The following is a 12,149-nucleotide window of genomic DNA, read 5'->3' on the forward strand; positions in this document are numbered from 1 at the left end:
CCCACCCAATCCAGACGCTGCTCTCATTCTATTACACAGCATGAGAGAAGCACCGGGATTGGTCTGAGCAGCCTGGTTTGACACTTGCTCAAGGACAGGAAGCCTGTGTCTTTTCTCCACCCGGTTGTGCAATACAGTTGGGTTGGAGAAATCTACGTGCGCATGGTGGTCATTCTAAGACAGCAGGCCAAACCTAGATGCGCACTCATAGTGTCCACCACTCCTTCTCCCTTCTGCTGTTCATAGAGGATGGCCCCGCGAGCCCTAGACTCGGTGGACTCGTCTCAGTCGGTGAAAACTAAAATGATAAAGAAATTGTTCTATTATCAAATATTTTACATCTGCTGGCTCTGTGCAGTGGGGCAACGCTCCTCCACCATTAAGGAGGAGCTGCCGCGGGACACATGTCATTTTGAAGCCAGAAGGCATGCGGCCACGACAGTGTTGTCTTCTTTCTGTACCTAATCGTTTACCCCCTTTTCCCCTTCCGAGGTTGCGTTAGTGAGTCTATATCAGAGGCCACTGGCCTGCCCTCCCAGGAGGAGACTGGTGGATCACCATCGGACCTTGCTGTCCCCTTGGGCTCAATCCTTACAACTGGCTGCCAGTGATAATTCCCAGACAGCCCCTGTCAGGCCACACTGTCTCTTCTTTACATCCTTTTTGCAGGGTACGTGGCATGAATTACTGCAGCCTAACTGCCTGGACCTTCTAAATGCTATGATGTGAGATGTAAATCCATAAGCTCACTACTGCTGTTTTACTCAGCAGGATTGGCAAGTATACAAATTGCAAAGGTACATCTCAATTGCTCAACACAAAAAGCAACCATGGAGGTGGTAAAGGGCCCAGTCAATGACAAGAAAACAAGCCCTGGCAGAGCCAATGGGCCTGGCTTGCATTTCAAGTTCTATTTATTTATTTAATTTATCTTTAAGGTTTTGTATAGTGCTGGCTAGACCCGGAGACATCAAAGTGCTTCACATATGCAAGGACAAGGCAATAACATTGGTACAGTAGTTCCAAGTAAATACAATCACTATCAAGGGAATATCACAATCAAAATAACAGGAAAGTGGCAACAGGTACTGCGTATTCAAGCATTACAAAAAGTTAAATAAGGTCTCTTTTGAAGCCGAGGTAGGACGGGTTGCATCGAAGTTCAACTGGAAGGGCATTCCAGATGCTAGGCGCATTTTCAGAGAAGGAACGAGACTGGGTAGCTTTCTTTTTAAGCAGTGGCACAACGAGGAGAAGAGCATTCGAGCTTCTCATCGTTCTGAAGGTTCCAGCTCTTGAGAGTTTATTGGTTAAATAAACAGGAGATTGCGAGTGAAGAGCTCTGTGGGTGATGCCGGCAGTCTTGTAGATGCATCTACCTTCAATGGGGAGCCATTTAAGGGATTTGAGGGCAGGTGTGATGTGGTTAAAGCGTTTGCAGTTAGTAATCAGCCTGGCAGCCAAGTTGAGCACTGCTCTGAGGGGTGCCATGTGCGATTTAGGGGTACCGGTGAAAATAGCGTTGCCGTAATCCAGTTTCGAGAGGACTAGTGAGTGGACAACCCACTTAAAGTCATCTTGCGGGATAAAGGGTTTGAGTTTTTTTGGGGTGTTTTTTTTTTAAGAACACATTTTATTTGTCATTTAACAAATATAGGGCAGAGCACTGTACCCCAGCAACTTCTGCAAACTAAATGTACATTTAACTGACTTTGACAGTTTCAATAATCAAAATAGGACAACTGAAAAGCAATACATATGAAATATCAACAAAATAAAAATAAAACAAGAACCCCACAAACCCACCCCCCATCGCACTTGCACCTGCTCCAGAACAGCACCACAAAAAGAAAAGCATTGTTCACATAGACATGATCTGTCAGTGCCCAAGGGGCAGTATCGTATGTCAGCTAAGGTGGGAGTGAAGACGGGTCGGGGGACCTGGCTATGGAGACGGGTTCCAGCTCTAAGCCGCCATAATCCGCCCACCGCTTCCAGATTTTAAAATGCTTAAGCGGGCACCCCCTGGCCACGAAGATGGGAGTCTCCAAACCCATACAGAAATCCATGCCATTTTTCCATGCAGACACCGAGGGCGCCCTCGGAGCCTACCAGGCCCTAGCGATATCCCTCTTAGCTAAGGTAAACCCTAGTAACATAAGATGGCGCTTGTATATGTTGCCTCCTATGTCGTCGATAACATGTAACAGGACTAGCTTCGGTGAGCTGGGGAGGTCCCAAACCAGCACTTCGGAGAGGCATGCCATAACCCCCCTCCAGAATCTCGCTAACGTGGAACAGTGCCAAACAGTGTGCAGTAGAGTACCTTCTTAATGCTCACATAGAAGACAGATCAGGGAGGCTACCAGTCCCGCCCTCCAGAGCCTGACCCTGGTGAAATAGACGCGGTGGAGATATTTAAACTGGATAAGGCACAGGGTTACAGCTATAGCTGACCCCCGTGGAGAGGCTAGAGCCTCCGTCCAGTCCTACTCCTCCAGTGGGCCTATGTCACCCTCCCAGGCCTCCCTAAGGCGCTGCAGCGTGGGGGATCTATGGGTAACCAGGGACTGATACATTTTGGAGATCTTGTGATCATGTAGGTCCCCCATAAATACCTTTGCCTCTATGGGACTAAACTCAGCCAGGGACCTGTAAAATTGGGTTTTAGGCATCTGAAAGTCCTTCTGTAGATCCTGAAAAGATTTCAGGATCGACCCCCGCATGAGGTCCCCAAGAGTAGAGATACCGATGTGGTCCCAGTCCCGAAAGCCAGACAATGTAGCCAGTTGCGGTAGCCACCCATTATGCCAAAGAGGGGTCTCCCGGGTCAACCTATTCCACCACCCAATCCTCCGCAACGCTTGCCACCAAATTTGGAATACAAGTTTTGTAGCAGATGGCAATGAGTTACGTATCGGTGCAGAGTAGAGTATAATGTGTAAAGTGTAATCACCCATACACTGCCTCTCGACCGGGTAAGCCGGGTCGGTCCTGTCCCCATACCACCATTCATTGAGGACCAGTACATGCAAGGCCATGTAATATGACAGAATATCAGAGGTTGCCAGCCCCCCACAGTATGTGGACTGGAAGCAGGTCCGCAGGGCCACCCTCACCACTCTGCCAGCCCACAGAAACTGCCCCAGGGCCGCGTTGACCTGTCGTTACCATCTGGGAGGAATCGGATATGGATGGTTTTGTAGCTGATAAAGTAGGCGTGGGAGCGATACCATCTTAAAGATGGCCGACCGGCCATAAATAGACAGGAGCATATGGGACCAGGTTTTAAGATCCTCCCGCACGCGATCCCACACAGGGGCCAGATTCCTATCCCATGATGTAACAGGCAAATCCGATAAAAACACTCCCAGATACTTCAACCCCCCCGAAGCCACTTGAACGGAGGATGCCCAGGACCGAGACCCACCCCCCCACCCCCAAGGACTCAAAGGGTAGATTTGCAAGGGTTCATATACAGGCCCGAGGTCTCCCCAAAAATCTGTATGATGCGGAGCAACCGCGGTCCCGTCTTGTCTATATCCATGAGAAAAAATAAAACATCATCGGCGTAGAGGGCAGTACGATTCGACAGACCAGGCGCCCACTCGAGACCAGTCACCTGGGCATCTATCTGCACCCAGGACGTCAAGAGACCCATAGCTAACGCAAACAGGTAGGGGGACAGTGGGCAACCCTATCTGGTGCCTCGTCCAACAGAAAACGTAGAGGAGATGGAGCCTGCCACCCGCACAGATGCAGTCAGGTCTGTATAGAGCAGAGCCAGGTATGACCAGAATCGTGGTCCAAAATTCAGTCTGCGGAGGAGTGCAAATAAATATACCCAGCTAAGGGAATCAAATGCCCTATCCATATCCGCAAGTAGCAACGCAGCCCATTCCCCAAATCCCTGGACAGTTGCCACGGCAACGTGCGCACGCCGAATATCGTGGCGGGTCAAAAGGGATATGGGGCGGTACGACGCGTGCTGATCTGGAGGTCTACCAGGCTTGTGGAACACAACAACCTCAGTATGTCTCCAATCGCGAGGCAGACGGCCCTGCTCCCTGGTCTCTTCTACGACTCTGCAATAGTGGGGCCCCAGCTGTAGAAAATATTGTTTGAAAAATTCACATGGGAAGCCATTCTGTCCCAGGGCCTTCCCGGGTTGCATGTCACCCAAAGCAGCACTTACTTCTTCCTCTGTGAGCTGGAGATCCAACTCCGCACTCACTGTGTCAGATAGGGCCTTAGGCGGCAGGTCATCTAGGAGGCGACCAATCACATCTGCATGAAGACATTCCCTAGGGGCATAGAGGTCTGCATAATACATGGCAAAGCTTTCGGTAATCGCGGGGAGTCTGTGAGAGGGGACCCATCAGGGCCTGGGGGTATAGCGACCCCTGACACAGTCTATGCAACAGCTTACTGGACTTGTCCCCCCCACTGGTAGATCCTGCTGCGGGTCGCTAGCCACACCTGTCGGGCTTCATCTAAGAGGAGGTGTGCATAGTCTTGCTGTGTTAATAGGAGTTGGCGACGAGCCTGTTGGTCCCCGCTATCCCTACTGCGCGTTTCCAACTCAAATAGTTTCGCCTCCGCCTGAATAAGGGACTCCCTACGCAATCTACGGGCCGCTGCGCAAAAGGAAAGGTCTATACCACGGGGCGTGGGTTTCATCGCCTTCCACAGACATTCAGCCCCCTCCACCGATCCCAAGTTAGATGTCAGGTACTGGTCAATAGCACCTTCCATATGTTCTCGATAGTCCTCCCTTTGAAGGTTCCAGCCCGAAAGACGCCACCGAAAAGGCTGGTGTGCCCGCCCCACCCGCAAGGTGAGAGCGACTGGTGAGTGGACTGAGAGTCCACGTGGAAGAATATTGGCCGCGACCACTCTGCTATCCACTACCCGGGGGACAAAGATATAATCAAGGCGAGAGGAGTCATGGATGGACGACAGGTAAGTGTAGCCCTGTGTCGTCCCGTGCAGGCGACGCCATGGGTCCACCCAATCTAGGCCCATCATCAGGGAGTGTAACTTGCTGGACCGTCCGGCATCCAAAGATCCTCCGGGCGGCCAGCGGTCCCTAGCCAGGTCCAGTACATCATTCCAATCCCCCTCACAGCAGCTAGACCACCCAGCATATCCGCCCACAAGGTCATGATTTTCTCCACCATGCCCCAGGAGAGGGGGGGGGGGGGGCGTAAACGCATCCCAGTACTGTGACCAACTTTTTTTTTCCTCTGTGCAGGCTTTTATGCTACTCTTATAAGGAATAGACACATTAATATACATGAGCAACATTCTTGCCGATATTCAGTTTCTCTAAGTTTTGGGGATTGTTAAGCAGTGCAGTAATACCAGGTTTAACTTGCATCTAGCACTTTACTGATCATTGTACTGTGTATCATACTGGACTGTGCATCTTATATGACTATATCCTACTCTAATAGAATTTTGTATATAGTTTTCAAATTATTTTTACATTTTATTCCTTTTAAATCCTGTCTAAATGTTTTTGAGAGATATTTGTATTTGTAACTGTCGAGGCGCATACATTTTTGTATTGTTAATGGAACGCCTATTGTTTGGATGCTTTTATGAATTCTATTCGAATAAAGCTGATTTTGATTGATTGCATCCCAGTACTATGGGTTCAGTCCCTATCGTCCTAGATACCTACCCTGTGTATCCCCCCATGTCTTCACATGTGTGTAGGAAACCCGCCTATGGATCAGGATCGCAACTCCCCGGGACCCCCTCACAAACCCAGAATGGAATACGTGAATATAGCCAAAGCGTTGAAAGCATAGCGCCTTAGTCCCCATAAGATGTGTTTCCCGCAACATAAGAATGTCTGCGTGTGCTCGTTTTGCCTGTTTGAGTATAGCTCCTCGCTTGATCTTGTCTAGTGCCCCCCTGACATTCCAACTAATTATCCGAAGGGTCCCAAGGGAATCCCGCTGGTCACCAGAAATCGGTGCACAACATTGATATAGACAGGAGTATGCAGTCTGGGTACGGTGAATCTAAAGCAATGGCGGTCAGTGCGATCAAACAACAAACCCCCCCAAACAACCCAACAACACCCCCCCTACCCTATACCCCAAGAACGATGAAGTACCTGTCGCGGCAGCCGTGGCCGGCAGACCCCAACAGGAGGTCCCCCCCCGCCCACCAATGGATCCCCAACTTACAGACCATTGTCTGCTGGCCCTCTCCCTGTCAGCTGATGTCCTACAGGGATCGTCTGTGCTTCCCCGGTCAAGGCAAGCGCATCAAAGACCCATAGAGCTAAAGCAACCCAAAAGTCAGTCTGATGATGTAGGCAGTCGCTGGGCCAACACAGCTCGGGAGGATGTGCCACACGTCTGGGACCAACGTCTGGACCTGGAGCGTCTGTTCCCCCTCTCTTTCTGCGTAGGCTGTTTTTGCACCACCTTGCTCGATGAAGAATCTGATTCCCTCCGGGGCAGCGTGTGTGGGCGAAGACGCACCGTCTCATCCGTCCACTGGAAGACCTCCTCTGGTGAATCAAAGAAATGAGTGCGGGATCGGTATACCACCCGCAGTCTGGCCGGGTACAACAAAGCATAGGGAAGCTTGAGATCTGGGAGACGGGCTTTCGCCGCCATGAAGGATTGCCTTCGTTGCTGGACCTGTTTAGTATAATCAGGAAATATTAGGATACGGGCATTGTCAAACAGCAACGGTTCCTTGGCCCGAACTTGCTTCAGGATAACGTCCCGGTCATGGTAATTGAGCAACTTCGCAATAACAAGTCTCGGACGGGCACCAGTCGGGGATGTCTGAATCAGTGCCCTGTGGGTGCGCTCCACCACAAAACATTTGGACAGCGACCCCGGATGGATTCAACTCTCAAGCCACTGAGTAAGGAACCGCTTCATGTTACCCTTCTCGCACCCCTCCGGGAACCCAACGAAGTGAAGGTTGTTGCGCCGGGCCCTCCCCTCAGTGTCCTCCACCCGGGATGCCAGTCCATGTTGGATCGTCTCCAATGAGGCTACTCGCTTCTGTAAAGTGTCGACCTCGTCCTCCACCCCAGAGACCTTAGTCTCGGTCTCCTTAATCCATGCCACTGCATTGCGTAAGTCCTGGCGCAGCAGCATAACGTTGGAGCCAACCGCCCCAATCTTGGCGTCCAGGGCATCTCTCGACTGAGTGGTGGCAGCCATGAGAGCAGCATTATCAGGTACTTCACCAGGCGTCCCCCCCGACGCCACTGCAGAGGCCCCCAGGCCCGTGAATTTGTCCATTGTTCTCTGCCTGGCCGATCCTCCACCCGGTTTGTCTCCCCTCATGGCAAACTTAGGACCCCTTTGTGTCCCAGAGAATGTTACACCTGCCCTCTGTGCAGCGCAGTCCGGATACTATAAGACTCAAATCACCGATGGGGGATGGAATATAGCGCACCCTTACATTGACCAAGATTCACCCCAGAGCAGAAGGCCAGTGACCGTCAGAGGGGTCCAGCCCAGCTGGCCTGACCTGCCCGCCGATCGTGGGGCCATCAACAGGACGGAGGGGAAGGGGCCCAAGGAACCCCGCACAGCCGGGGGCCACACACGATAGGGGTACCACTCACCGGGCCGGTCCACAGTCCAATGCCCCTCTCCAACCGCCGCTCCCAGCCGGGAACTCGAGGGGGGCCCCAAAAGTCTTGCTCCAGCCCCTCAAGGGCCTCCACACAGTGCGCAGATGATGTTATCGCAGCCCTGGGGGGCCAAGCAGAGGCTCTGCAGCAAGCTTGCACGGTCCGACCGACCGCCGAGGCGATTAGGCAACTCCACAGGAGATGAAAGAGGTAGGGGGTCCCTCAGCCGGCCGCCGGGGACCCTGAGGCGTCACAGGAGGTGCTCGGGCCAAGATCCACAAACAGAGGCCCTGGATGCTCCCACACGGTGCAGCAGGCCGCTGGATCAGGTCCTCTGCGCAGCAAAGGGGGAGAGAAGCCTGGGGAAGGCCCTCCACACAATGGCCGCCACTTCCTCTATCCAACCGCACTCACAGACGACACTCCCCGCGGCCAGATATAGCCGCCGATCATCGATGCGTGCTCCCGGGGGGAGGAGGGCCGGCGGGAGGATGTACCCCGGCAACCAGGGAATGTTACCTAGGAGGCTACCAACTCCAAGATCCTCCCTGACAGCCCACCGGTATGAGCCACCCACACCACAGGGGGGAGGAGCGCGCGGCGGGACCCGGGACCTGGGGGAGCCGTTATCACCACCACAGTCCGAAAATCATAAGGCGATCACCGGCCCCCAGCCCAGCTGCGCAAGCCCCCGGCTCTCCCCCCCGCGACCCAGTATGGCCGCCGACCAGCAGGACTCACCGCACCACAACGGGACGAAGGGAAGCAGCAACCTGTCTCCGATGGTCACAGAGCAGGTCTGGGAGCTCCCGCTACGTCGCAGATGGCCACCGGGGGGATCACACCGCCGAAGCAACACACAGGCTTCGTGTCCCATCAAGGCTCAGTCCGATCCAACTGTCCGGTCTCCGCACTAGGCCGCCAGGTTCCACCGGGCACAGGCCCAATCCAAGGCCTCCGTCGACATCGCACCGCTCCGGGCTGTTGTTTGAGCCTGGATTTGGCAGGTAGGTGCAGCGTCGGTTCGTGACGCCTCTGAGGCACAGTCTGGGTGTGAAAACGGACCGGGGAAGCAGGATAATTCAGGATTTTAGTTCAGGCTGGATGGAGCTCTCCTAGCACATGTACGCCATGATGGCTCGCTAGGCCACGCCCCCTTTTTTTGGGGTGTTTAAGAATGAAAAAAGCTCCTTTGGCTGAATTGTATGTAGGAAGGTGGAATCTACCCCTACTTTTTTCCTGGTGTTTTGCTGGTTTTCGACTTAGGCTGGGGTCCTGATTAGCAGGATCCCAGTCAGACTATCTGCTTTCTCCCTAAATTGGTTGTTCATGTACTTTAGGTACATTCCAGATTGGATTCTGGGGTACCCTTATCAGTCCCTAGTATATGGTATACTATGTACCCAGGGCAAAGGTACACAGGAGGCCTCTCAGGGGCTGCAGCATGTATTATGCCACCCCTGGAAGACCATTCAAAATGACACCACAGGTCTGCTACAGCAGCCTGTGTAAGGTGGTGCATGCACCCCTTACTTAGATATAGGTTCACTATATCTATCCTATATCAGTGCACATATCAGTCGCCCCTATAGCAGGCCTTATCTATCCTGAAGGCAGGGTGCTGGGTTTATGTGAGAGGGTGCCCATGCATGAGCAGAGCTCCTCTGCAGCCTTCGGAACCTATATTCTGGGGTTGTTTGTGATGCAGCCAACCATATATACTTAAGTACATTATAACCTTGTGGTAAATGTTAACTTTAAAACGGCTGCATGGAAACATGTCGTGTTTGGTGTCAAACACCTTGGAATCATACCTCCACACCAGTAACTGGTGTGGGAGGTATGATTCCACCCTCCCAGAGGGAGAAATATGACAGCACCGGTACACCCGGTACCAGCTTCACAGAACCTGGCATCACAAAATGGATGCTGCCAGCCACAGACACGAGTCTGCCCTCCTGCTGCTGGATGAAACTCGAGCAGAGGACGGCCTGACAATAGGTTTCCTGTCACAGGGAGGTTTCCCCACCTCCAAAACAGGCTTTAGTGTATTGGGGCTGGGTGGGTGAACTCTGAGAGTACTTTGATGTCTGCACTGGGGGCACATTAGGTGTCCCTGTGCATAGTCCAGCTCAAACCGGTTGCAGGAGCCATTTGCTCCTGCTCTGGCGTGAAACTGGACAAAGGACATGGGCGTAGCCACCCCTCTGTCCTGACCCTCCCATAGGTGGGTCCCCAGAGTTTGTCTCACCCCTTCCTTGGGTATAAAGTAGGAACCCCTGACTACAGGACTATAGATTTACCTGGACAAAACTCTGCTACAGAAACCAAGTACTTTGACTGTCTGCACTACGCTGGATGACTGAAGAATCTCCGTTGGAGTAAAGGAGTTTCTCCCCTGCAAGACAGGCACCTTAAATGCATCTAAGTCAAAATACACCTGAGCACACCCAAGTAGAGTCACTATAATCCAAAGGTTTTAGTCAGAACCTCAGCAACATGAATAGTAGTTTGGAGTGTCCTTTGTTTTCCCTTTTTTTTTGTAATTGGATATAAAGAAGTTTCCCAATCAGGTCCTGTTGCAGATTATTTTATTCAACAAACAACAGCGCAGAGCAGCAGCAGCCGACGCGCGTTTCGCCCACCGGGCTTTTTCAAGGCTGCAGGAAAATACATATAAAATAATAATTGTACAGTCATCAAATATAATCAGTGAAAATCACCGCAGTGAATAAACACATAGAAACGCCCTTAGATATCACAAATCAAAATTACAAATAGATAAACACTTCTGTCATTGGTTACGTATTCTTCCGTCCACATAGATAACAGACAGACGTAGGAGACGCAACTCAAAACCTCTAATGACATGATTGGACAGGATAGCACATGATGATTCAGCCATAGCTGAGCAAAAGACATTATTTCTGTTAAGATCAAAGAAACACCATCCTAGTTCTGATATGACAAACAGCACGCTATGTCAGGTTAGCCCATCTTAATGCATGCATCTTGAAAACTGTAAGAGAGCCTATATGAGTGTCCTTTCAGTGTGATCAATATCACACATGACCAGATCTAGTCGAAACCTGATTGCATGTCAGTAATACAAGAACAGTTTTTTCTATAAGTCATCATGACACTCCAAAAAGTCAATGACATAACTCCAAAAATATCAAAAAATACCACCACCAATACACCGATAGTGCAATAGAACAACTTTGTGAATGATACTTAACATTACAAATATTTCTCTCACCTAGTAAATCATACCAACGTCCCCTGAATTGATTAAAATCATGCGCTGTGAATCCGTCACTATCTGGATTAATTCTGATAGAAGAACACATAAGAAAAGGAACAAATGTTGAACCCGAAACTGGATATAAAAGTGAGTTTAGTTATACTCACAAGCGTTTTAGGAGTCATTAATAAAACTGTTTCTCACCCTGTTAGATCCGTGTCCACTTTAATGAGATCTGTATAAACTTGAGGATCGTTTCCTTTTGAGGAACATAAAGACCAAACAAAACATTACTAGTGATGAGAGAAAAGCCTTGAATTTGCTTGTTGGCGATGCCTCCCTTGTTATAAGAGAAGCCGACAAGGGAGGTAACGTCGTACTAATGAACAGGATTGACTATATTCAAGAGATTGATAGACAATTGGGAGACTACACCACCTATGTCAAAATGAGTAGTAACCCCATGAACATGACCATTACAAAAATTGAGACCAGTCTTAGACATTGGAAAGAATTGGGTTTAATTTCAGATACAGAATTCAAATATCTATTCAATTCCAAACCAACCAATCCGTGCATATACATCTTGCCGAAAATACACAAAGGTGGTGCCTTCCCACCAGGGAGACCGATCATCTCGGGCATTGATTCACCGACAGAAAAAATCTCTGAATACATCGATCTGTATCTCCAACCTCATGTAATCAACTTACCATCTTACATTAAAGACTCACGGGATATTCTAAGCAAAATTGCTGATGTAGAATGGGCACCAAATCATTTTCTGGTTACTATGGATGTCTGCTCCTTGTATACCAGTATACCTTGTGATAGGGGCTTAACAGCTGTACAACATTTCCTAGACTGTCGACCCATCAATCTGTATGAACACACCATGATGCTGGTAGAAATGATTAAACTAGTGCTAGACAACAATATTTTCACCCATAATGGTTGTTGGTTCCGCCAAGTACGAGGAGTGGCAATGGGAGCTAAATTTTCTCCATCTTTCGCAAACCTGTATATGGGTCTTTTTGAACATACCCACATTTGGAGGAATTGTCCTGATCATCTGGTTGAGAATATCCTATACTGGGGACGATTCATTGATGACCTCATATTCTTCTGGGCGGGATCCAGCAGTGCCCTAGAGGAATTTTTTGTTTACATCAATGATAATGACTACAACCTATCATTTACCAAAAATCAGAGCACTGAGCAGGTCAATTTCCTGGATCTAACCATCAAAGTGAATGACAGTAGACTTGTCAGTCTACCCTATAGGAA

At 50.1% G+C, this 12,149-nt stretch overlaps 1 protein-coding gene across 1 annotated transcript in view; it reads right to left on the reverse strand.

Moving 5' to 3' along the window:
* The window catches only part of IL2RG (interleukin 2 receptor subunit gamma), a 308,376-nt gene that overhangs the window by 85,446 nt on the left and 210,781 nt on the right, over positions 1 to 12,149 (reverse strand). The window lies entirely within an intron of this gene.

Source organism: Triturus cristatus, chromosome 5_2 (assembly GCF_964204655.1).
Source record: "Triturus cristatus chromosome 5_2, aTriCri1.1, whole genome shotgun sequence".
Taxonomy (NCBI): Eukaryota; Metazoa; Chordata; class Amphibia; order Caudata; family Salamandridae; genus Triturus; species Triturus cristatus.